This window comes from Cyrtonyx montezumae, unplaced genomic scaffold (assembly GCF_038088225.1).
Source record: "Cyrtonyx montezumae isolate F1298 unplaced genomic scaffold, pur_monq_1.0 scaffold_12, whole genome shotgun sequence".
Classification (NCBI taxonomy): Eukaryota; Metazoa; Chordata; class Aves; order Galliformes; family Odontophoridae; genus Cyrtonyx; species Cyrtonyx montezumae.
The window spans coordinates 10706295-10731060 of NW_027071848.1; positions in this window are offsets into that span (position 1 = coordinate 10706295).

Below are 24766 nucleotides of genomic sequence, written 5' to 3' on the forward strand. Positions count from 1 at the left end.
CTAATCTGACAGAAGACAGGCAAGGAAGTTCTGGCAGTAGACGCTTCAATAACTTGACTATACTCAGTGATATTGAGCTGCTTGAGCATGTGAAAGAAAAGCAAGGAATTGATGAAGGGTCTGGAAAACATGACTTGCGATGAGTGATTGAGGGAATAGGGTTTGTTTAGTCTGGAGAAAAGGAGGCTGAGGGGAGACCTATAAGGAGCAATGAAAGTGTCAATCTCTTTTCTCAGGTGTCAAGCAACTGGATGCATGGAAACAGTCTCAAATTGCACCATGAGGGGTTTAGATTTCTTCAGAGTGTTGTCAAGCATTGGAAAGGACTGTCCAGGGAAATGGTGGAGTCATCATCCTTGGAGGTATTTTATACTTCAGTTTTACTTCAGTTGTCAACTTCTTCATCAAATGGAAAATAGTTATTTTCCACAACCTGCGAGGAGCAGCAGGCCACCACAAGGCCTAACCTCAGACTCTTACAGGCTGAATAAACCAAGGGACCTCAGACACTCCTCACACACCCTGTCCTCCAGTTGTATAACTACAAGTCAATCATCTTACACCACAATCAGTCAGAAGCCTAAGGATCCCTTTGTGAGTCCTTCTTGTGAGCAGATGGCTGCACACTAGAATTTCACCTTGAGACACCCCTGAGGTTAACACCTGCAAAGAGATCCCCTTGAATTCATGTAGTGACACACCCTACTGACAGATTATTGATAAGTGATTCGTTATTTTAATCTATACTAGCTTCATTAAGTGATCTTGGATTTATTATGAACCCCCCCCACCCTCTGTGTGTCAAGGATATCTGGCCATTTCAAATATTGTAAAGTCACCATCATTGTGTTCAAATTACAATATTATATCTATTTTATATCAATAAGTATCCTTCTGCCTTTCTCTTATGAGTGCGATGTGCAGTGCTTTAGTTTCATTCATGACAACAGGTTAACATTATGTTGACTACAGTGATCCCAGTATTTCCACCTACAGTATTAATTAGAGAGTAGAAGAAAATCTAAAAGGTAGAACTTCTACATGCTTCTTAGTCAGCATGGAACTAGTATTCCCACATGGGAATAAATGGTGTTTTAATCATTATTTGTCAACTTTGGCACTGAAACAAAAAAAAACAAGTAATGATTTTACTCTCAAGAGATGCATTCAGTCTCTTATCATGTCTTGAAAATCTGACTACTAATATCAAAAGCAACTGAAATCAATACGTCCTGCACATCGCTACTGTGGACAATGTTTGATTTTTCAGAGTACTGCAGATATGAAACTGAACAGTCCTACAATATTAATACGGAAAATTCATTTCTAAGTATATTTTCAAAATTCAGAGCTGTTCACCTGCAAACATTGTTCATGTTCTATTTCTTAAAAATACCTTTCAAGATATCCTTTGTGTACCCCTCATTGCGAAGAAAAATATAGATTTTAACAACATGCATCCTCCATGATGAACATAAATTTCTCATGACTGAAGGAGAACTGGACTACTATAGTAAATTCTGAGTGAACATTACACAGTGCGATTGCTGATAAGGATTGTTTCATGATGAAAGCTATGCTATCAACTGTTAGGAAAGGGACAACCAACAGCTTCAGACTAAGTGGGAAAGTACAAACAGTCTTTTGAAGGTCTGAAAGAGAAATATCAACAACAGAACCTGATGGAATTAGATGAGTGACTAGACTTTTCTGGCATAGAACTTGATTCTGCAGGAACAGCACATCAGTGTTGTGCTCAGCAACTGAGGAAAAATGGACAGTAAGTCACTCATGTTATAAAAAAAAAGAAAGAAAAAAGATATAATTGCATTAAAGACAGCAATTAACCTAGAGAAAATTGTGTTCCCCTTAAAACAGATATGCAATACTTTGTCGAATAAAATTCCAAAAGAGTGGCAGGTATGATTATTCTAGCAGTCACATCTGACTGTTTGAATAAGGACCTAAGTACATTCATCCATTTGTTCATCCATTATAATATGTAAGAAAATGAAATGTGTCCATCAGCTAATACGAATACTGGTCTACAAGTATTTCCACAAAATAAGAATTTCAAAGAAAAGCTCCACTGGTAACTCAATCGATGACGAAACAATGATGTGAGCTAGCAACTCTGATTTTGAACAAATTCAGAAAATGCAATGAATCTAAAGCAATTCTTCCTCTTTATTAAAAGAAACTTCTTCAATAATTACAGTTTAAGTATAGGAGACATTTTGTTCAACTCTGCTCATGGGAAAGAGATTATGTGTCCTATCTATACTATTCCTACATTTATGCTAGGAAATAGTCATTTTTATTATGCAAATGTGCTGTATATTTAATTAAATAAAGTAAGAAGCAAGGCAGTATGTATATAGAAAAGTGATATCCAATATAAAGAACAGATCAGTGTTACTCAGGAGAAAAACAAAAATAGATAAAAAGTAGGAAACGGAATTCCATGAAAACAAGGACGGAACAGTTATTCCTGTAGATGTTACCCATTATTGGCTGTGAAGCAGGCTGAAGAAACATGTATTTTATACTTTAAAAAATTAGAATTCTACTAAGAAAACAGCAAAGTATAACTTCAGGATAAAGAGCTATCATGGAAATGTTTATCATTTCAATGTGTGCTTATATAAAAGGCAAAAAAATGTGAAGAAAATGCAATGGCTTTAATTTATTTTTAATCACTGTGATTACTGTTATTAAAAAATAATTACTTTTTAATAATAAGGAAACAATAACTATGTTTACTGTTCCCTGCTACATGTAAAGAATGTACTTGCTATCCTGACCTTAGGGAAACAGAGTTGGAAACAAGTCATGTGACAAATTCCAGTGTGAAAAGGTTGTTTGCCCTTCTCAGACCTGAAGAGTGATAAGGAAAACTAATTCTAGATATAAATTGTATAAATTGATACCTTTAACAATTATTGTAACTTCGTAACTGCTGAATATTTTCTGGAGATGTGTAAAATTTAAAGAAGCTTCTGCTGAGCCAAATCAGTCCCTACTAGACTGAGATTTCTCTTCTGCCTGAGTTGAAACAGGTCTTGCAACTCAGTCTTGGACACCCCAGTCATGCACCTTACCACTGAATAATTCTCTAAGCGGAAAAAAATATATATGAAAAATCTCCCAGGGAGGCATTCATTCAAACTGACATGTTAACATACAGTTTTTGGAGAAACACAACTGTAGCACAATGACAAATACCCACTGAACATATTTCTTGCTTACTTCTCTTTGTTGTCATGAGAATTTCTATTTTTACAGAATACTCTAGAAAAGAATCATAATTAAAACCTTCTAGTATCATAGAAACACTAACCTTTATCACGCAGCATGAACGTGCAGCAAATTTGGTGATTCAAACTAGAATAACAGTTTAAGGCATTTTTAGTCTGAAATTCCACATACAGTAGCAAAGTTAAGACCCTAAGACATCGGTTTTTTTGGAATGGACAGACATGTTAAGGAAAAACTAATCCAGCAGAAATGAGAATCAAAGTGTCCATTTCCACAGAACATTTAACTGTGTTTTCATGATGAAAGGAGACCACACCATAGCCTCAACCACTACTGACTCACAGGGGCTGGTCTCCCCAGAGAACACCCTTGCCATGCACAAACACAGACACACTCTGAATTCTGCCGTCTGCCATGGGAGACATGCCACATATGTGCTACAGGAGAGCTGAAACCGTCCTCTATACAATCTGCCATAGAGGAAAAAACAAAAGCAATTAATACTGAATTCACTCATGCGTGATTTGCAGGTGTCTTCAGCAAAGCAAAATGAAATATTTTTATTTCAGACATATTGGAACAATCTGATCAAAGAGAGAATAGTGAACATTTCTGAGAGCAGGGTTTTGAAGAGTACGTTTGAAAAAATAATTAGATTTTAACTTTCTAACTATTCTAGTATGAAAACAAATATAAAAACAATAACTTCTCAACGTGAATAGAAATCCTAGACAAACTTAGCTTTCACTTTTACACAGGATCTAGAAAAATGTAAAAACAGAATTCATACATATATTCAGTGTTGGAAAAATGACTTTTTTCCTGTTTTTCCAACTCCTTGAGGTGATATCCCCAAATGAGACAGAAAAAAAAAAAAAAGTGGATTTGTAATGCTTTACTTGCCTTTTTTTTTTTACCTAGAAGTTTTTTCTTCTCATGATCCTCCTCTCTAGTGTAACAAACAGTGTAGAAGAGTGAAAAATAGTGAGTCACTCTCAGGTAGAAGTTATCTCTTGAATATGGAGGTAGCCACGTCAATATATCCCTTACTGCTGCACACAATAAATATAATGAAAATAATTTCCCCGTCCCTGTTCTTCACTCTACAAAGTTAAGTACCTGGGCAACCTGAAGTCCCATGGTGAAGAAGATGCCTCAGCTTCAGCTGGCATTGCTGCATTCTGAAATTTACATTGAATTTTTAGAATGATGCTGATTGATGATTGTACACAGGTTGTAATAAAAGTTACTCTTTTTAATTTCTATATCCCTCATTTTCTGTATTCCTTCAAATTGCATCATTTTTGCATCCCTTTTTATCCTTTTTTCTTTTGTTTTTTAATGAGTAGTCATAACATGATGCTCTGATGTTTACTTCCTCTTATTTTCTCATAACTGATAATTTTTAGTAATGTGTAACAGCAGTAGATGCTTTCTTGTTCTCTTCCATCTTGTGTCGCAGTCTTGGTGTCAGGGATTACTAAGCAGGGCATAATCTGACTCTTCATCCAAGGCTGTAAAGATTTCCAGGTTGTGCCAGATGGAATCATGCCAATGTGTTCAGAACTTAGAATCACAGAATCACAGAATCACTCAGGTTGGAAAAGACTTTGAAGATCACTGTGTCCAACCACGACCTAACCATACTACCCTAACTCTAACAGCCCTTCGCTAAATCATGTCCCTGAGCACCACATCCAGACTTAAGTGGCATCTCTAAGTTCAGTTTCCCATAAGATTAAATTACCCAATTCTATACTGCTATTAACAAGTTTAAAAAGTCACACTTCCAATCACAAGTTAAAACCACTCCACAGTCAGGAAGGTCACAAATCATTCTGAAGGGCTAAGTCAGGTCAGTTATACTGCTGAACTGAATCATCCTATTACTGCAAATGCTGCTACGTGTTTCACTGTCCACTGTCTGTACTTGGGCTAAAGACTATTTGTACAGCCACATATGAATATGCACAAGGATTGTTTGAGGAAGAAACCTAAGAAATTACCTAGTATACTAAACGAGTGGGATATATGCTGATAAAGTTGCAACAACCTTGACTCTTTGCTGCAGTCATACAGTACAAAATCCAGACACTTCAGAGAGCACTTCAAAGTCATCCCTATGCCCCATACAGCCCAGGAGGCAGCGGCCCGCTGCTGAGCCAGACTGAATACTCAAGAAGAAAGATGCACCTGAATGCACAGGTGGCATTCAGAGCTCCAAATCTTGCACAGCTTTTCTTAAGAGGAAAGGCAGCCAGCCACATTGTGCTGCTGTCCCTGCGCTGTCTGGCCAGTAATTCCTACCTGGGACAATATTTCCCCTCTCCCAGTATAGTATGATATATTTTAAAAAGAATTATTGCCCTTCATAAAGCTATAAATTATCAGAAATTACTTCTCAATCAAAAAAAAAGATATGTTGCTGCTGCATCTCTCATGCAGTTCTGACTCCCCAAATCTGTCTTCATGTCTCTAAGTAAGACATTTATCTCAGGTGCCTGTCAGCCTTGAGGATAAAATAGCATGCAGTGGGCCACATCCATTCTTAAATGCCCAGGGCATCCACAAGCCACTTGAAACAAAAAATCTACCCATGATTTCTAGATGAAGGACAGTAATCTTTGATGAACTTTCAGGTCACCATGACACTGAAAATGCAGATTTTCTTTTTTTTTTATTTCTCAAATAGCAAGTGGTCCCATCTTTTGTGTAAATGCCGTGCAAATTTTATATAATTTCTATTTTACCATTAAAAAAAAATCCTCGTTTCAATTGAGGAACATTCTCAAATTCAACCTGTGCTTGGCTGCACACTGACTACAGAAGCATTAAATTAAATAAAGGTGATGTCAGTGAGCCATGAGTACAATTCAGAGGGGAGAATGTGATCTGTTATCACAGAATGTTAGTAAACAGCCTTAATTGTAAAAAATTATATTCTGAGACTTTTATATCACCACTACCAATTCTACTTCATCCATGCTGACCAAGTGGAAAATCAGGTGAAATCCTGTAAAATCTTTTGTGATATTCACGGAAAATATTTTTATGTTTTAAAAAATCATCAGATTTAAGACTTTTGTATATTGGGAGTTTAACTAATGAAAATGAAGGATTATGCTCTTAATTGCCTGGCTTGTATTTGAATTTAAGATTATAGGCAAAATTACTTCTGTTAAGGATAATGCTGTTAGTATCCATTCTTCTTCCTGCCTCTTCTCTGTAATGAAGTGCAGACAATGAATATGAAAAATATCCCTCTTAATTCTCTCCTCTCCCCCCAAAATAAGTCAATCTAAATGTTCCATAGTTAGGAACCATCCTCTGGAAGGGATTATCTTTTCCACACAGAGTGGAAGGAGCTCAGGATGAGGCTGGCAGCTTAGATTCAGACAAACTCCTCGGACTCCCCTACATCTGCTGCCTTTATGTCACCCAAGCAGCAGTCTTAAACTAAGAGAAAATCTCAATGACTGCCATAGAGATGAAAGGAGGCACCAGCAGGATTTCCACATTCCAACCCAAATCCCATGTATAAATCAAAAGCAAATGAAATGTTAATGTTCCTGACATTTTTCCTAAATGGTGTAGGATTTGAAAACAAACCATATATGAGAGTGGAATTTCTGTTAATTCTGTTATGCTTGATTAACAATATGCAATAGAACCTTATCTAGAACTTCAAAACTCATGAAATCTGCTTCCAAGAGAGGTAAAGCTCAGAAACACAGAGCAAGCAGAATTTTCTCCCACATTATTAGAACCAGCAGTGCTCATAAGGTCCCGCACATTCATGTAGGCACATGTTGTCTTTGGGGCAATATCTGCCCATATACCAGCCTTCCCACATTCTCTTCAAGCTTCAACAAAAACAAAATCCAGATAGGCACTGTACCATACTTCCCATTGGCAAGCTCTCATTTTCTGCATGTATCTCCGTGCCTCTTCCAACCCTCTAAACGTATTGAAGTTTGCATGTGAGTAGTAGGAAACAAGTACAGTGACAGGCACATATGCACAATAGTGCTGCCATCCCTGCGCCAATGATTTCCCCATGCATCCCTGCAGACAGGTCACCAATCCTGCAGAAGCTGAAGCTGGTTAATCTCCCTATGAGGATCAAGTGCTCCTATTGACAGCTATGGAGATTTCTGCTGTTTTTCTGATGTAATGCAAAAATCAATAACAGAAACCTCAGGTCATTAAAGATCCTCAGACAGTTTTGTAAGACCGGTCATTAGCCTTGCTGTCACTTTAATCTTTGTAAACACTCTTTTTCCTGCTTCCCTTCCCCTCATGCCTTGCTTTACAACTCTTGCTGATTTTAGGCTGGAAGTGGCTGTGGGGTAAGAAATCCCAGCATATATTTTATATATCAACCTGTTAGGTAAGGTCATTATTATTTTATCATACAAAGCAGTGCCAAAATTTCACTGTCACATCCATTTCTGCTTATCTACCCTATCATAAGCTGCTAATGGATTAAATAACTTTCTGACCTAATCCTCTAAAATTCTTTTCTGAAGAAAAGCATAAACATTCAGTTGTACTGCTTTGTACAGCAAGGAGTGTTCATTCAGAGACCCCAACTTTTTTCTGCACACCATGGGTCAGTTATTGCAGACTTTTTTTGTTAGCAGTGCTCTCCAAAATGTTTTACATAATACAGAACCTTCCTTCAGATACGTACATTTATCTCCGTGTCTAGTTTTCCTTACTATGAGATGCCAGTTCAAGACACTTGCTGTTCTTCCTCCTGCCATCTTGCTGCTACTCCTTCATCTTTCCTAGGCAGCCAGAGGCTGTTACAGAATTTCACAGCTTTGCTGGCCTCACTGTGACTCAATAACATGGGCTGTGGTCAACCTTCCCACTGGCTTTGACATTGTGCAGTTTTTTACGATCCTGAATTGTGGCCATATGAAATGTAAGGGAAAATTTCATCCCATCTCCACTACCTGAAAATGAAGCTATACTAATTAACTTTCATTATCATCACCACTCCTAGATGCAACTTTTGTTAATGGCCATTACATTCTTGAATTCAGATATCTACACATGGAGGCAGAAAGGAAAATTAAACAGTGCATTGCAAGAGAAGAATAAGATTCTAAGGTTCACTTGAGAAAGCTAAGAAAACAGCAGTCTTCCCAAGCAGTCTCGATAAATTAACAGGAAATCTGTTCTAAGAGATGGGGGAAAAGAAGGGCTACAGAGAGAAAGAGGAATTGCTGCCAACCAGCAGCTTGCTTTTTGCAGTTGATCTGTCAGATAACTTAGTCAGAGAAGGACTTAAATGTCTCAGGGGAGATTTAAAAGTTTTATTGCTGCACTGGAATTGATTTAATTTCTCCTCTCTGGTACATGTTGGTTCTATACAGAGCTAGAACCCTCTCAGCACATGTTCTAGCCTGTGTGCTCCAGTCAGGACAAATCCAGAGGCAAATGCAAAGCAGAACACAAAAGTAAGGAAGTTAGCATGCCATTGGGAGATCACATAATCAGCAAATGGCTTGGATTGGAACGGACCTCAAAGATTATCTAGTTACTACAACCCTGCCATGGGAAGGGCTGCTACCCACCAGATCAGACTGCCAGAGGCCCCTTCCAGGTTGTACATGAACAGATCCAGGGATGGGGCATCTACAGCTTCTCTGGGCAGCCTGTGCCAGCACCTCATAAGTTCATAAGTTCATAAGGTTGGAAAGGACCTATAAGATCATCTAGTCCAACCATCCTCCTATCACTATCTCTACCCAACTACTAAATTAAGTCCTTTAGCACCTCATCTAAACGCTTCTTGAACAGCACTAGGGATGGTGCCTCAACCACCTCCCCAGGCAGGCCATTCCAGTGCCTGACCACTCTTTCAGAAAAGAAATGCTTCCTCAGGTCTAATCTAAATCTTCCCCGGCGCAACTTGTGGCCATTCCCTCTCGTCCTGTCATTACTTATCAGGGAGAAGAGGCCCACCCCCTCCTCACCACAACCCCCCTTCAGGAAGTTGTAGGGTGCAATGAGGTCTCCTCTGAGCCTCCTCTTCTCCAGACTGAACAATCCCAGCTCCCTCAGCCGCTCCTCATAAGACTTGTGCTCCAGACCCCTCACCAGTTTTGTTGCCCTTCTCTGAACACACTCCAGGGCCTCAATGTCCTTCTTGTAGTGAGGGGCCCAAAACTGAACACAGTACTCGAGGTGCGGCCGTACCAGAGCTGAGTACAGGGGGATGATCACCTCCCTGCTCCATCCATGAATGTACATATTTGTCCTTCATTTCACAGCTAAAAGAGGCTCAGAAGTTCTTGGTGCACTGGATTTCCCTTTAAATAAGTGCAACTAATACACTGGATGTTTATGTGAACTTCTAAAAGTGTAATCTCCATCATGGTGCTTCCACAAGCTTTAAATTACAATTTCAAAATCTTTTTCTCTTTAATACATTTGGTTCATATTAGGTTTATTGCAATTAACTATAGATCAATAGATCTAGCATGAAACAAAGAAATTTATCCTCAAGTCATGTATGTCCTCAACTCCAACCAACCTCACAAGTACAGATAACCAATGAGAAAGTCATGACAGTTATGGCATTTCAATAATAAACTTATGAAAACACTTTCAAACTGAAAGCAAATTCACTTTATTTTACTTGAGGAAATAATGCATAAAAGCAAAGATTAGTAGAGCGGAACTAAATTAATACAAAAAATCAACTATTGCATTGCAAAATGGAAGGGAAAATTTGTAGTCTTTGAACATGAAAAACATCTGGTTAAGAACAACTTTCATTGTGAGCAAGCTTCTTTGTGTTTTCTGAAAGGATTATCAACATAAAAAGATCACTACAATGGATCTGATCCTATATAAATCAGTAAAAATGATTAAGAAACTCATGGAGTGTGACAATAAATACTGGCACATGAATAATAAGGCACTGCTGAAAATGGTTAGGGAAAAAAATGCTTACTGTTTAACACCTGGATCTTTCCTGGAACTAGGTTTTGTACCTGATAGGGTTCATGAGTTAAAACATCTTTCATTGGCTGTCAGCACTGCTCATATTGCTACACATGGGACAGAAGCTAAGAGATCAGACGATCAGGCACCTTCCCCAATGCAAACTCAGAGGTATGAAGGGTTCAGTGGGTACTGGAAGGCAGGGCACCTTCCAACCTTGTGATGGGCAGAAGAATGATTAGTGTAATGAGTCCCAGCAGCACAGACTCCCTGAACTTTGCAATGACGGTTTCCAAAGCACCCATCTACAAACTGCACATCTGTTAAAATTATTTTCTGGATTCACAGAATCACACAGAATCACAGAATTATAGGTATAGTAAGGGACTTCTAGACATCATCAAGTCCAATCTCTCTGCTAAAGCAGGTTCCCAACAGCAGGTCACGTGGGAAAGTGTCCAGATGGGTCTTGAACATTTCCAAAGAATGAGGCTCTACAACCTCATTCACATGTGCACATGGCTATTATTATTGTTACTTGCTCCTGTAATCAGATGAGTGCTGCAGAAGTGTCAATAATTGACACAAGTCATAGTTTAAAATGCTGTAGTTCTAAGAACCTCTCCATGCTGTTAGGTGCCCAGCGTATGGCAGGCTGACAGCTGGACTTCATGCAGTGTTTGTGATGGGCTAAGAAGGCCTTATAAGAAGTGCCAAGCAATGGGTTCCTACCACTTAGCAGGCTGAAGATGTGTACACAGTGTAGGCCTAATGATGTTGAGCAATCAGATGCAGCTACCTGTTCTAAAAAAGGGGAGAAAAATTATGTATAGAGCATGTACAATATGTATGCCACAGACAAAATTTTACAGAAGAGAAGTTTTGTGGTGAAACCCAGCATGGGCCTAAAGGAAACCAGCCATCAGATCCACAGAGCATCCATCTGAATTAGCACCAAAAGGGGATGACAGGCAAAAGATCAGCTTTGCAGTCCAGACTATCAGCCTGCTGGGCACATGCCTAGCAGTTAGTTATGTTGAATACAATGTGGTAAAAAAAAAAAAGAGAGAGAGAAAACAAGATGCCTGTGGGTGCTGGCAGCCTTCTTAATGTCTCCTTGCTCCCAGCTGTGAGTTGAAAAGTCTGCTTGCATGACCACAGCTAGAGCAAGGGTCCACACTTTTCAAAGGAATGACTCAATGGACTCAATAGCCTAAGTCTGCCCTTATAGCAGTGACTGACCAAAGCCTGATTAGGAAGTCTCCTGTGCAGCTCAAAGATTATAGAGAAGTGTAAATCTGCTTTTAGCAGCTAATCCTCAATATAAGCCAGCTAAACATTTGGGCTACCCAGCAAAACTCCCACTACCTCCAATGAGACCAGGACTTAAATGAATACTTGATGCTATTTTTAAGAAAGACACTGCTTAATCCAAAATTTAGTATCTAAGCTGAAGTCATTTCATGAAAATTTCCCAGTTTTAATATTCTTTCAAACTAACAATGCTGCATCATCAAACTTTGTGATTTATATTCTGTTGTTTTGTTTTTGTGTGTGTGTGTGTTGTTTTTTTTTGTTTGTTTGTTTTTTCCAAGCAATTTGCACACACCATCATCCTTTGGCTCATCATCCTTCCTTCCACATGTACACGAAAGGCCCACTTAAATAATTAAAAAACTGCAGTTCTTTATCTTATCACTAAGGTAAATATTGACATCAAACCTGTGTTAACTTAATTTCTAAGGGCAAGAAAGAATAACTCAAATCACATTCTTCTTAGTTGGTTATGGACAAGTTCAGGTTGGTTTTGGTTTAATTAATTTCATTAACTATGTATTGACATTAACAGTGGTATGACTAAGGGCATGACTGCAGGAATGTTTGGACAACTCTTGATGTGCTTGTAGTTCCATTTTTGATCCACTTGCCTGTGGGTTTTGTACCCAACCTCACATTTCATTCCTAGTGCCAAAGATGTTTTTTTTAATATTGACAAATGCCTATTTACACATTTTGTGTTGGTGAAACAATAAAGCTGTGCTGTCACTTTAATGAAAATGGTACAAAAACGTGTAACTGCGGAAAATGGATACAGAAAATAAACTCCAATTTGCATTAGTTACCTCCACTTCATATTCCATGAGTTCTATTTTGCTAAAAATAATATGATTATGAATTTAAATTGTCACTGCTCAGCAAATAATTATTCTACTGCAAGATAAAAACTTAAATCTACCCCAGAGGACATTGAATGCAATTTAATTATCACTAAGTTTTTGTTCACATTTCAATATCAAAACTAACATCTAAATGCATCCTATCAAGCCAAATGCTTTAATCCTCCTGCTGAGCAGATGTCATGTGCATGTCAATACTCACGAGTATGTCTGTATCTATGCAAACATGTACACAAGTCTAATGTTATGCGTTTTCAAATTCCAGTCCTTTGCTAAGTCACTGCCTCACACTGCACCACAGTCTGATGTAAGAAACCAAACTAGCAAGTAATGAATATAGTCTGACTGCCGAATCTTTCTTTGGCTCATGTTTGCTAAGCTCAAATGTCTAAACTTGGTTTGATGAGGAAGACCCACCATGGCAATTTGCTGCTACGTGGGGGTATTGATCATTTGCAGGAGCTAGTTTCTATAACCCATAGCTCCTGCAGTTGGAGGGTGCTGAACAAAGAGCACACTTGTTACTAGCACTGGCAATGAAAGTGTGCTGTATACATCCCACACTTTGCTTTACAACTACTCAACCTTCCTCACACAAATCCAACAAATGACTTGGATGGAAATGAATTAAATGGATGAAATGAAAAGTTTCCAATTTCATAAAATTAGATCCCACAGGGAGGTAACTTATTTTTCAGTAACTGCATCAGTGACCCACAAATCTACCTTTGTCTTAAGAATGAGTATCAGAGAATCACAGAATTGTTTGAGTTGGAAAGGACCTTTAAAGGTCATCTGGTCCAACTCCTGTGTAATGAACAGGGACACCTACAGGATAGTTCAGCATCCCATCCAATTTGACCTTGAGCGTCTCCAGGGCCAGAGCATCCAATCCATGGACAATAATGTCCCTAGACTCCTCACCAAAGAAGCCAGAAGCAGACCTCAAAAAGTCTGTGAAAGGTTTTCTGATGTTCTGATGTTCACAGAAGCACTCAGTGAGCGTTGGGTTTGTAGCTCTAGGGTTATTGTAAGGTTACAGCTTCCTTGTTCCTGGTTTTAGAGTTCAATAAGTGCAGTTAGATCTCACTGAAATACAGATGTTTGATTCATGAATTATTTATTCATGTATTTAGAATCTGATTTGGACCAGAGGAGTTGATGATTCACAGGGCTGTGGGCAAACACCCAGCAAGACCCACAAGGGCCAAGACCCGCAAAGTACTTCTACTAACAGAACCCCGGAAAATGGCCTTGGTTAAAAGACATGGTGCAGGAATTAACTTAAATAGATCCAACACTAGCACTTCTCCTTTAACATTGCTGAAGAAAGGTGCACACCCCAGAGATTGGTGACCTTAGTCATAAAATTGGCAATATGAATAAACCTGCAGAAATACTGCCACAGGTCATGCAAAACAGATGATAAAGTCTTGTCACGGGTCATCACCCTGGTAGTGCAGCTGACGGAAGGAAGTTCACTGTGACATTAGTGAGCACACCTTTGAGAAGCAATTTTCAGGCCTTGTGCCAGTTTCAGCATAAGCTTACTGTATTTCTAGCAGCTTCAAAGCATGAAACAACCCCATCACAAACCTCCATCCGTGGAATACAGAGTCTGATCTAGGGACATATACAAGTATTTTGAAGAACACCAACCCGGCCCCCATCCCTGGCTGGCTTTGTTCACTCTATGAGTGCTTGACTGAGCTGCATGGTTAAGCTACAGTATCACTCACTAGCAACAGACCTCATATCCATATCCTCACAGTGTCAACAAAACTATTGCAAGAGATTTTCAGAGGATGCAGGACCTCAGCAAAGGGACTACTAGTTCTGAAACACAGCTGCCACTCTGCAAAGTGCTCCCCAAAGAGATTATGACTAATGAAGATTCTGGAAGATAATTTTACAGGTCATTTCAAATAAGAGACTTGAGGCTGCAGACAAAAATGATGTTATGTCAGTAGCAGAAACCCTTCTACTGCAGGCAGAAAAGAAATTATGAAGTGTATTATTTAACAGAGGAAGCGGTTTAAAGCATGCATTGGCTTGAATAATGTCAAAAAACACTTGATTTGAAAACCGCAGAAGCTGAGAAATAGTCTTCACCTCAAGGCAGTTATGAATTTCAGAATCTTTTTCCTCCCTATTTTCATCCAATAATTTGTACACATTGTTTTATTTACAACTGACATTTTAATGCATAATTGTCCTTGCTCATATGTATGAGAAAATGTATTTCTTCTCACAATGCAAAATATTTCAAAATATAAATAAATAATACAATCAGATGTCTGAGCGCATTAGTGCATTCTGACTATCTCTGTATGCTGGCAATTTATTCTTCAGTACCATGCTTCCAGAAGGGAAGTCCACACAAGCACTGTCACTTTTCAAATTCCACTTCATATCAGTGCTCAGGTTTGTGCTAAGACCTGAAAATGCACTTTCCATCTTCTTTTAGACTACAAAACTGGGCTATTTACCCTTGAACTATTTGCACAAGAGGAAGAATTTATCCACACTTTTGCACTTCAGCAGGTGGTCTTCTGACTTACATGTGGGAATGCATTTTTCAACACATTAGGGACCAGATTTAGTAACTAGATAGAAGACTACTAGAAAGACTATTTCCTTACATAATGTTTTTAACACACAATTATTACAGTCCTAAGAAAGTAACCCCATATTTTGAAAACCATTCTGCAAATTGCCTGAAAAGTGTCTTTGCTACCAAAGGTTCTGAAAAGCACAGTATTTCAGCACAAATTCCCATTAGAGCATCTTGCTGAAGTCTTGTATGCAGGAAAGTAGTAGCTACCTCAGACGCAGTAAAGCTGTTTTTTGAAAGAGTGCTACTGATCCTTATTCATCCAACATGACATATGATGTTATGTAAAAGTACAGAAACTCAGAGAAAGACTCAAATATGTTAAGTAATTCTGTTATGTCTCTTACTACTCACAGAGTCAGTTAAGAGAGACTGTTTTCACTTCAAATATTTTTTCCAATTTACATGTAATTTAGTGATTAAGTATTAAATAAGTAATCATCTATTATAAAGTATTTAATTGTACATATGCATATGAATGCATGAAAGTTTTTGTCCTGTCTCAGTCTAAATGTAAACACAAACAATGAATCCATGCTGATGAACTCACTGACACAATACGAAGCCCATCAGATTTATCACAGGCAATTATTCCTATTTTAACATGACTATAAATTTTTACAAATAATTAACTGTATGAAAAATCTTCTCAAACAAGAACAACACAAAAAGGCAAACGTAGTGTTTTATTAAACACCCATTTCCTTTTACAAAAGAACTGTATATGAAAGCTCAGGAGTAACAGCATTGAAGTAGTAGTAGTTGATGGATTAGGGCTTTAGCTGCAAACACAAGAAATGGTTTTCTTAAAATATTAATTTCAGAGTCTAGAAAATACAGTACTTCAAGGCAGTGACAAAGAGATGCATGACAAAGATGTTCCAGGAGAAACACAGGCAGCAAAGTCAGCATAAACACTGAATGACCACTTGAGGAAAGCTCCTCCTTGCTATCAGCCCACATTTGAAATGGGAGCTGCATCATGTGGTGTTACACTGTTACTCATGTTACTCTCTCATAACATTGGAAAAGAGGCACACTGCAGATCTTCTGGACCTCAGTTGTACTCTGCACTCCTGGTTTGCATTAACCACCATCATACAAGAGGTTCTTGGGGCATTTTTACACGTGTAAGTGATGCCCATCATTTTCCAGTTACTTTGACAAAAACATCCTTAGCAATAGGATGCACCAGCAAATAATGTAAGTGAAATGCAACCAGCTTTAGTTTAAACATTTTAAAACAACAGTTGATGTAATCTGAAGGGTTATTTTCAGGTGTATGCATTTTAGCATAGACATAATATCCAAATTCAAGCGGCATATAGCTCAGTCTCAATGGACAGACTTCACCAATTAAACACCTAATCCAACAACCACCAAAGATTCCTACAGGATTTTCACAGAAAAATCTGTCACTTCGCAGCACGATCAGCTCCTAGCCCATCACAGGTCTGGAGAAGCAGCTAAAAAATAAACACCAATTACCTGTGTATGGACAGACTTAATAAGATATGCACACTGAGCTCAGTTAGACTCACAGCACATGAGGCACTGATTTTCTGTAATTTGTCTGTCTGGGCAACACAGGCTTTTCATTGGCAGTACATTCAGGAACTCTAGAGACCTTAGGACCTTAGGACTCTACAGATGTAGGATAGGGTTCACATAATATACTTTGCCATAATAACATCATGAAGTACCAGTCATTTGAGGATTTCAAAAGAAAGCAAAGAGAAGTATTCTTATCACATGTAGATTACAAAGGTTATAAATCATTCTAAGCACAATGAATCTGATCTTGTTCTCAGCCATGTGAAGGCCACTGGTAAAACTAATTGGTTCTGACTTAAGACAGAGATATTCAAAAAGTACTTAAACATGATAGGCAAAATAAATAAATAAATAAATAAAACAGAATAGGAAAAACATAGAATGCCCCAGGTTGGAAGGTACCCACAAGGGTCATCAAGTGCAACTTGGTACAGGTAGTTACTTTAGTCAGTATGAAATTCAGAACCTCCACTTAGTAATCACTGTGTCCTACAGGAGCCTACACTCATTGAATTCATCCCTGCCAGCCTAAGAAGGAGGTTCAGTTCAGACAGAACAGCCTACAGCTGCCATACATCTCAGAAGATGAGAAGCCCCAAATTTCAGCTTCCCCATGCTTACTGTGCATCTAAAAAACAAGTACAGCAACGTCAAGGTCCCATCAAGCACTCTTTTGGTAACGATTCTATAAAAATTGACAGGGGCACAATCCTCGAAGTTACATCCACCCCACAGACCAGGTAGCATCTGTCTGTTCTCAGAGACTGATGGAAACACTTCCTATAAGGAGAAATGCCATGGTCCAAAAACTACCTGTAAAGCACAGTCAGTTAGTAAGATCTAGACATGACATAATTAGAGACAAATTCATGCATTTAGTGCTGCTGAAGCTCTACAAAGAGACTTGATCAGGATGTAGGCTTCCCTCAAAGACATTCAGAGATGAGGAGAGGTCACCTCCACACTTATGAGCTGGGCCAAGAGCTGCTGGCATGGGTTGATACTGATAAAGTGAAAATGCCTGCAGCCCACAGCTCTTGCAAACCTTGTTTTAATACACTATTTAAAACATTTAAGCAAGATCATGGAAACATAAAATCATAGAATTGCAGAATCGTAGAATCATTTGTGTTGGAAGGGACCTTTAAAGGCCATTTAGTTCTAGTCCCCTGCAATGAACAACAGTACACCTACAGCTTGGTCAAGTTGCTGCTTGCTCTTGGCAGGGCATCCACCACCTCTCCAGGCAACCTGCTCCAGCGTTGCACTACTGTTATAGAAAAACTTTTCCCCTTATGTCCAGTCTAAATCTCCTTTCTTTTAGTTTGTAACCATTTCTCCTTGTCCTATCACAAAAGACCCTTCCAAAGATGTATCTCCTCATGGCTGAGCAACCATTCTGAATGGGTACACAGCCAGAAAACACGACTGTCCTATTAGCTCAGAGCAGAGGTCCACCTACTCAGACCCAATCCCTATACTAACTAAGCAGCATTCGATTTTTCTCAGGAAACCATTCATTAGATGCTTTCATATGTTTTGATGTGGGGTCTAAGTCCAAAGTACAGTAATTGTTATAGCTAATTATAGAATTAGCACTCTACAGCAGGCACTTGGAGCAATCTAGCAGTGAATCCTTAAAACTCCCGTTTGCTCTTAACCCCACGGTGCCGGGCACAGCATCACCGGGCAGGTGAACGCCAGCTGACCTGGTTTTTGCCTTTTCCGCAACCTTCATTATTCCTGCTTCATTTAGTCCTCACTGCGTATGCTCGCACACCCTCCTTCACACGGTAACCGCTACCCGGCAAAACTTAGGAAACCCCATCGCACGGGGCTTGAACGATCGGGACAAAACGCAGTAACGGCTTCGCGAACGCGGCCGCGATGGGCACGCACCGTGGGAGCGCCGATCCCAGCAGTTAACATTCCCGCGGCTCATCGGCCCCATCAGGCAGCGCTAATTGCAAACCAGAGCGGCGCGAACCCGCTCCCCCGGCCCCGACCCCCGGCACTCACGCGGGGTAGAAGGCGTAGGGCGGCAGCGCGCTGTCCTCGCTCGGCTCGGCGTCCAGCAGCAGGTAGTCCTGGCTGTCGTTTCGCCGGGCGCCGGCCGCCGGGGAGCCGCAGGTCCGCGGGCCGTAGGGCTGCGCTTGGCTCATGGTGTCCCGCGGCTGAGCCCCGCGGCTCCCTCGGCGCTCGCGGGCACGGCCGGCTCCGCCTCGCCGCCCTTCCCGCCCCGCGTCCCCCGGCGGAGGGCCCCGCGGAGCCCGGAGAGGGGTTACTATGTCAACCGCTGCCCCAGGAGCCGCCGCCCGCCGCTCCGGAGGCGGCGCGGGGGAAGGAAAGTTTGCGGCGCGTCAGGCGGCCCGCGGGGACGGAGCGGGAGGTGGGAGGGCGGCGGGAGCCGGGAGGATCCTGAGGGAGGGGGAGAGGGAAGGAAAGGGAAAAGGAAGGAAAAGGGGGAAGGGGAAAAGGAAGAACAAAGGGGAAAGGGGGAGGGAAAGAAAAGGGGGAAGGAAGGAAAAAGGGAAAGGGAGGAAAAGGGGGGGAGGAAGGAAAAGGGAAAAAGAAGGAAAAGGAAAAAGGAAAGAAAACAAAAAAGGAAGGAAATGGAAAAAGGTGGAAAGGGGAAAAGGAAGGAAAAGGGGAAAGGGAGGAAAGGGGAGAAGGGAAGAAAAGGGAAAAGGAAAGAAAACAAAAAACGAAGGAAAAGGAAAGAAAAGGGAAAAGGAAGGAAAAAGGAAAAGGAAAGAAAAGAGAAGAGGAAGGAAAAGAGGAAAGAAAAGGAAGGAAAAGGGGGAAGGGGAAAAGGAAGGAAAAAAGGGGAAGAGGGGAGAGAAGGAAAAGGGGAAAGGAAGGAAAAGGGGGAGGGAACGAAAATGGGAAAGGGGGGAATGGGGAAAATGCAAGAAAAGGAAAAAGGAAGGAAAAGGTTAAAGGAAAAAAAGAGAGGAGTTTTGCTGTTACATGCCACTTGTCTTTACCCTCTTTCTGTGCTGCTGTTTTGGTGTTCTGATTTTACTAATTAAAATTGTAATAGTTTAAATATACAAACTTTTCTAAGAAATAGGGGTAGTGAAGAAATAACATTTGATCTATAGGCAGCTTTCAATTATCAAACATAATAAACTTAGTATTTTGTTCAGTAATGTTTATAGCAGTTAAAATGAGTGTATTCACATAAAACCTTTCTTTCACTTCTGGCAATTTTCTCATTTCACAACTATTGCTGGTATCCATATTTAAGTATCACACAGCCCTGTACTTCTTGAGAGCATGCCCCTGCCTCCAATTTGATGACAGGCTGAGAGACCAACCAGCATCATCCTTAACGAAACACACAGGCTGGCTGACGTTGCCCATGCTGCCTTATGTCCTTGTCAGATCGTGGGTTTGGTGACTGCCTGAGCCACTGAGACTCAGCTCACCTGCTGAAGTGTAAGACAAGATGCATGGAGAGCTCCAAAGCTAACTGACATTCCCTCAGCATTTCCATGGTCTTTATACCAGGTTCAAAAATACCTGCAGCTAAAGGTTATTCTGCAGTTGCTCAAAGTTTTTGACGTTCTTTTTTCCTCGTGGCTACTGCTCTTAAAGTCATAATCTAATGAGTTCTACAAATCTTCCTTCCTGTGCCAAATATTTTTCTGTCTTTTGAACCATAAAGAATATTTTAAGTAGGACTTTTAATAGGAATGTTAGCATGAGTATTTTATAGTTCTCATGTTGATTCTTATTTCATATTATTATGAAAAAGAGATATCACAGAGTTATGGGCAGGCTCTGCAATTGAGAAATGCGCTGTTGATAATAATTCATATTTTTTCTCTAAGAAGATTGCTGGTCAGTAACAGAGTGCTTTGTGGTGGGAGGATACCAGTGTTTTCCACTGCTCTTATCACATCTTTTCATTTCAGAGCCTACTCAACCATTTCCATTTCTTTCTGCTGCTTCCTTCTAACTTCTGCTTACTGTTTCACTGCCCCTAGGACTACTTCTCATCTTCCTCACGATACTCATGATACAGATCTCTCTCAGCCTCCAGCTTATGTTTCTCATTTTCTCAGTTGGTCCCTAGATCCCAAGCTTTCCTCTGTCTTCATTCTCATTTCAGCCTTGCAAGCTCTGCTACAACTCCAGAACTCCTACATTCTCATTGGTCTCAGATTTCCCCAAATTCTGAAGCCATAGTCTTGAGTTGCACTAGTGTCTTTCACTGTTTCTTTCAGATCATATTACCCCATGGTAGTGCTGAAATGTGAAAGAAAACAATATAATGCTTTTATTCAAACATACTGCAGAACTGACATGCGTAAGAAAATCACCCAACTTCATCAGGGACCCCAAACCCCATCAATATTTTTTATGACTGCTTCATAACAATTGACCACAAGCAGTTCCTGGATAGCAACTGTTTTAGTAGCTCAGCACTGTGAATTCTTGCGGCTGTTGGACATCTCAGTACAAGATTTACAATCATTTTAGATTAACAGCATGTGAGCATTTTAGGGCTACTTGTGTGGTATAGGTTGGCTGTTTTTGCCCTTTGCGTTCAATAGGACTTCTATCAAAGTGAACTATAAAAGGAATCCTTGCAGAGAGACAACTGAGTCGGTCCTGGACAATGCTTTTTTTCTCTCGAACAGAAAAAGTACCTGTTTTCTTGAGAACAGTGGCTTTTCCATCACTGTATGATTTTCACCTCTAGAACAGCACTTCAGTGTCATGAAGTTTTATTTCACTTCAAGGACTGACAAGCTAAGTTGGATGGTGAGGCACTGGCACAGGCTGTTCAAGAAGTTTTGGCTGCCTCATTTCTGGAGGCATTTAAAGCCAGATTGGATGGGATCCTGGGCAGCCTGATCCAGTGGGAGGCAACCCTGCGCATGTCAGGGGATTAGAACCAGATGATCTTTGAGGACCCCTCCAACCTAATCCATTCTAGGGTTTTATGATTCTAAGTTAAATGATTGTGTGATAGATCATGTTTTTCAGAAGCATTGGCCACATAAAATCACAAGAACGATGATCATCTTTGAAAGAGAAGAGGATTTTGAGCCAAACAAAAACTTTGAATCTTCACAGATTTAGTCAAAAATAGAGTGTCTTTCACTGTACTGTAACAACTGTCTACACTGACTTTTACAAAAACAGGAAGCACTATGTAAATGGGATGTATTTTTCTTGAAGTTAGGTAAGTGCACATCTTCTGAGGTCAGTGGATGTTATAAAAGTCACAAAATGATGGAAACGCTGGCCAGAGGTGATGTGTCCTGGTGCAGTTATGTTCCTTCGCAAGTTGAAAATTGAATTACCATGAAATTGCTGTACCTGTTCTAGAAAAAGTTATCAGACCTTCACCATAGTCTTTCTCAACTTGATATATATTTTAAATCAGAGTAAATACAGAACTAGGCAGAAAATCCATTTATTCTGAGTCATTATCTGACTTGAACATGTATTAACTTTTTTGTTCCTTTAAAATAAAAATTCTATAACTTTGATTAATGACACAAAAAAATGCAACATTTCCCCACTTAATTATGTTCATCTTTTTTATTACAGAATTTGGAAATATATCACTCAGATAAAAAAAATCTGATTTATTTAGTGTGAAATGGAAGGGTTGTTTAGAGCTGGATTAATTGATTTTATCACAAACAACATGTTACAAAATATTCCTTCATCAATCACTCAATAAAGCACAGTGACTGAGATATTTCATTTAGTAAGATGAAAAACAGAAACTGAAAGCTTCAATTCCCTCCAGAGGGGATTGGATGAGAGACAGAGTGAGTCCACATGACAAGCAAGTCACATTTCTTAGTTGCACTACAGGAAGTCACTTGGGTACCATGGCAATGAAAGCTGCAAAAGAACCCATGTAGAATGGAACTATGACTCAGCCTCACTAAAAAATGCTTGTAAAGGTTATCTCCACATAGCAAAATTTAGGTGCAGTTATATCACTTGTTTGTAGGCTAATCTGAACCTGTTTAGGAAGAGAAGTTACATCAAGCCATACTTGCAACCAGAGCATTCTAAGGATTCATAGGATGATGCTTAGTTGTTTGTATTTAACTGAAATCTTGTTATATGAGCTGGCTAAACTGCACTAACAGGAGTAGTCCAGCACATACCACAGTCATAGTTCCTTGTCTTGTCTGTCTCTGTTCTGCACTGGGAATACTATCAGAGGTAGATTTGTATGTCCTGTAAAGGGATTCACTGTAATTCAGTGTAATTGTGCCATGGCTAAGCAATGTCAGTGCTGTCGGAGGGAGCATCTTCTGGAAAGAAAAAATGTATACTACACAGGAAGATAAAGCTGGTTTCTTTGAGGTGTGAAGGATGTGTAATCTGCTTGCTGGAGTTCCTTCCTACTGCATAGTATAGGGCTCAAGATTTGCTTTTAAAAGGCCAGCAATGCCTACGCATTAGTTCTCTGCATTAAAAAGAAGAAAAAAAAAAGAAAAAAAAGAAAAAAAAAGGCATAATGATTATCAGCTGCTAATTCTGATCACAGTTAATCTCTGCCCTTGATTAAATGTGAATGAGAACAGAATAATGTACCTCCAAGAAAGCTTCTCTAATATCTAAAAATCTTTTCTAGCACTGTCTCTTCCAGCCATCATCCAGCCTACTATTTCACACTCATTTTCTTCCCAAAGATTGCTGTCTGGATGCATTTCTGAAACTGAAACACAGTTGGTTTTTTTTGTTTACAAATTATAATCACTGTCAGAAATGGCAACTGGCCTTTTATTTATTTACTTATTTATTTTGCAAGAAGAGCTCAGTGAGATGATAGACTCTAATGGCTAGTGGCTGTTGGTAACACAGAAGCAGTAGAAATGATTTCAAGAGCTGTCCAAAATGAGCTGTCCAGGCTGAGAAGACTCTGGGTGCAGGAGATACTGACAAACTTTTCCACTGTGAAAGAGGGACGAGAAGGAATGAATTTACTAAAGATCTATTCCTACTTGTACAATTTTACTGAGCACTTTAGTTTGAGTGTAAACAGATTCTTAAGAGCATGCTTATCTGCTCCTTTCTCTGTTATATAAACAGATATTTATGGGATCACATATACATAACTTACAGGATTCCACTCAGGCATTATCCTGTGTTTTGCTGTCAAAAACGTACCGCTCTTCTCTGTATGCTTTTAAACAAGGTCTTTCATGCTTCAATTGCTTTGATTTACTTGATGTAATTAATTGTTGTCAATTAGTTTTAAAAATTTGAAGCACTCACTAACGCCCACTGGTACTATATCTACATTATAAAAGTCGATGCAACTGAAATATTGTCATTACATCTATTGCAGTTTTATTACACATAATTCTTTGGGATTTGCATAAACAGTATGTTTCCAGCCCAGTAGTCTGAGGCATGCTGCTCAAAGATAAAGAACACTGCTAGTCATCAAACTCCTATTACCATTACAGATAATAAGATACTCTTTCTCTATTATAAATGAGTAGGAGAATGTTTGAAGTCAAAACTAGATAGAATTAAGTGGAAAATATCGTGCTAGTTTCCAAGAAAGTGAAAAAGTATTGAAGCATTATTCCAGGAAGAGTGTATACATTAAGGAATGTTGGCCAAGAGTTCACATGCACTGTGAAAGCAGGAGTAATCTGACAGAAATATGCAGTCATCACAGAACTGTAATGGTGGGAGCGGTGGACTCAACGGAGGGCTGTGCTGCCAGAGAGACCTGTTGGCTGGAGAAGTGGCTGACAGGAATCTCATGAAGTTCAACAAAAGAAATGCAGAGTTCTGTACCTGGGGAGGAACACCCCCAAGCACTGGTATGTACTAGGGGGCATCCAAACCGGAAAGCAGTTCTGCAGGGGTCCTTGCAGGTACCCATTTGAACATAAGTCAGCAGCGTGCCCTTTCCACAAAAAGGATGACAGGATTGTTGGCTGCATTAGACAAATCAGCAGCAGGTCAAGGGAGGTGATCCTTCCCTTCCAATCCCTGGAATTCTGTGATTCTGCGATAGGCGAGGATGCATCTGGAGTGCTAAGTCCATTTCTGGCCCTCCTGGATGAGAGCTGAACATACTGGAAAGAGTGCAGCAGAAGGCCACTAAGGTGCTGAAGGGCCTGGAGTACCTCTCCTGTGAGGAGAGCGTGAGGAAGCTGGAACTGCTCAGGATGGAGAAGAGGAGGCTCTGGGAGATTTCATC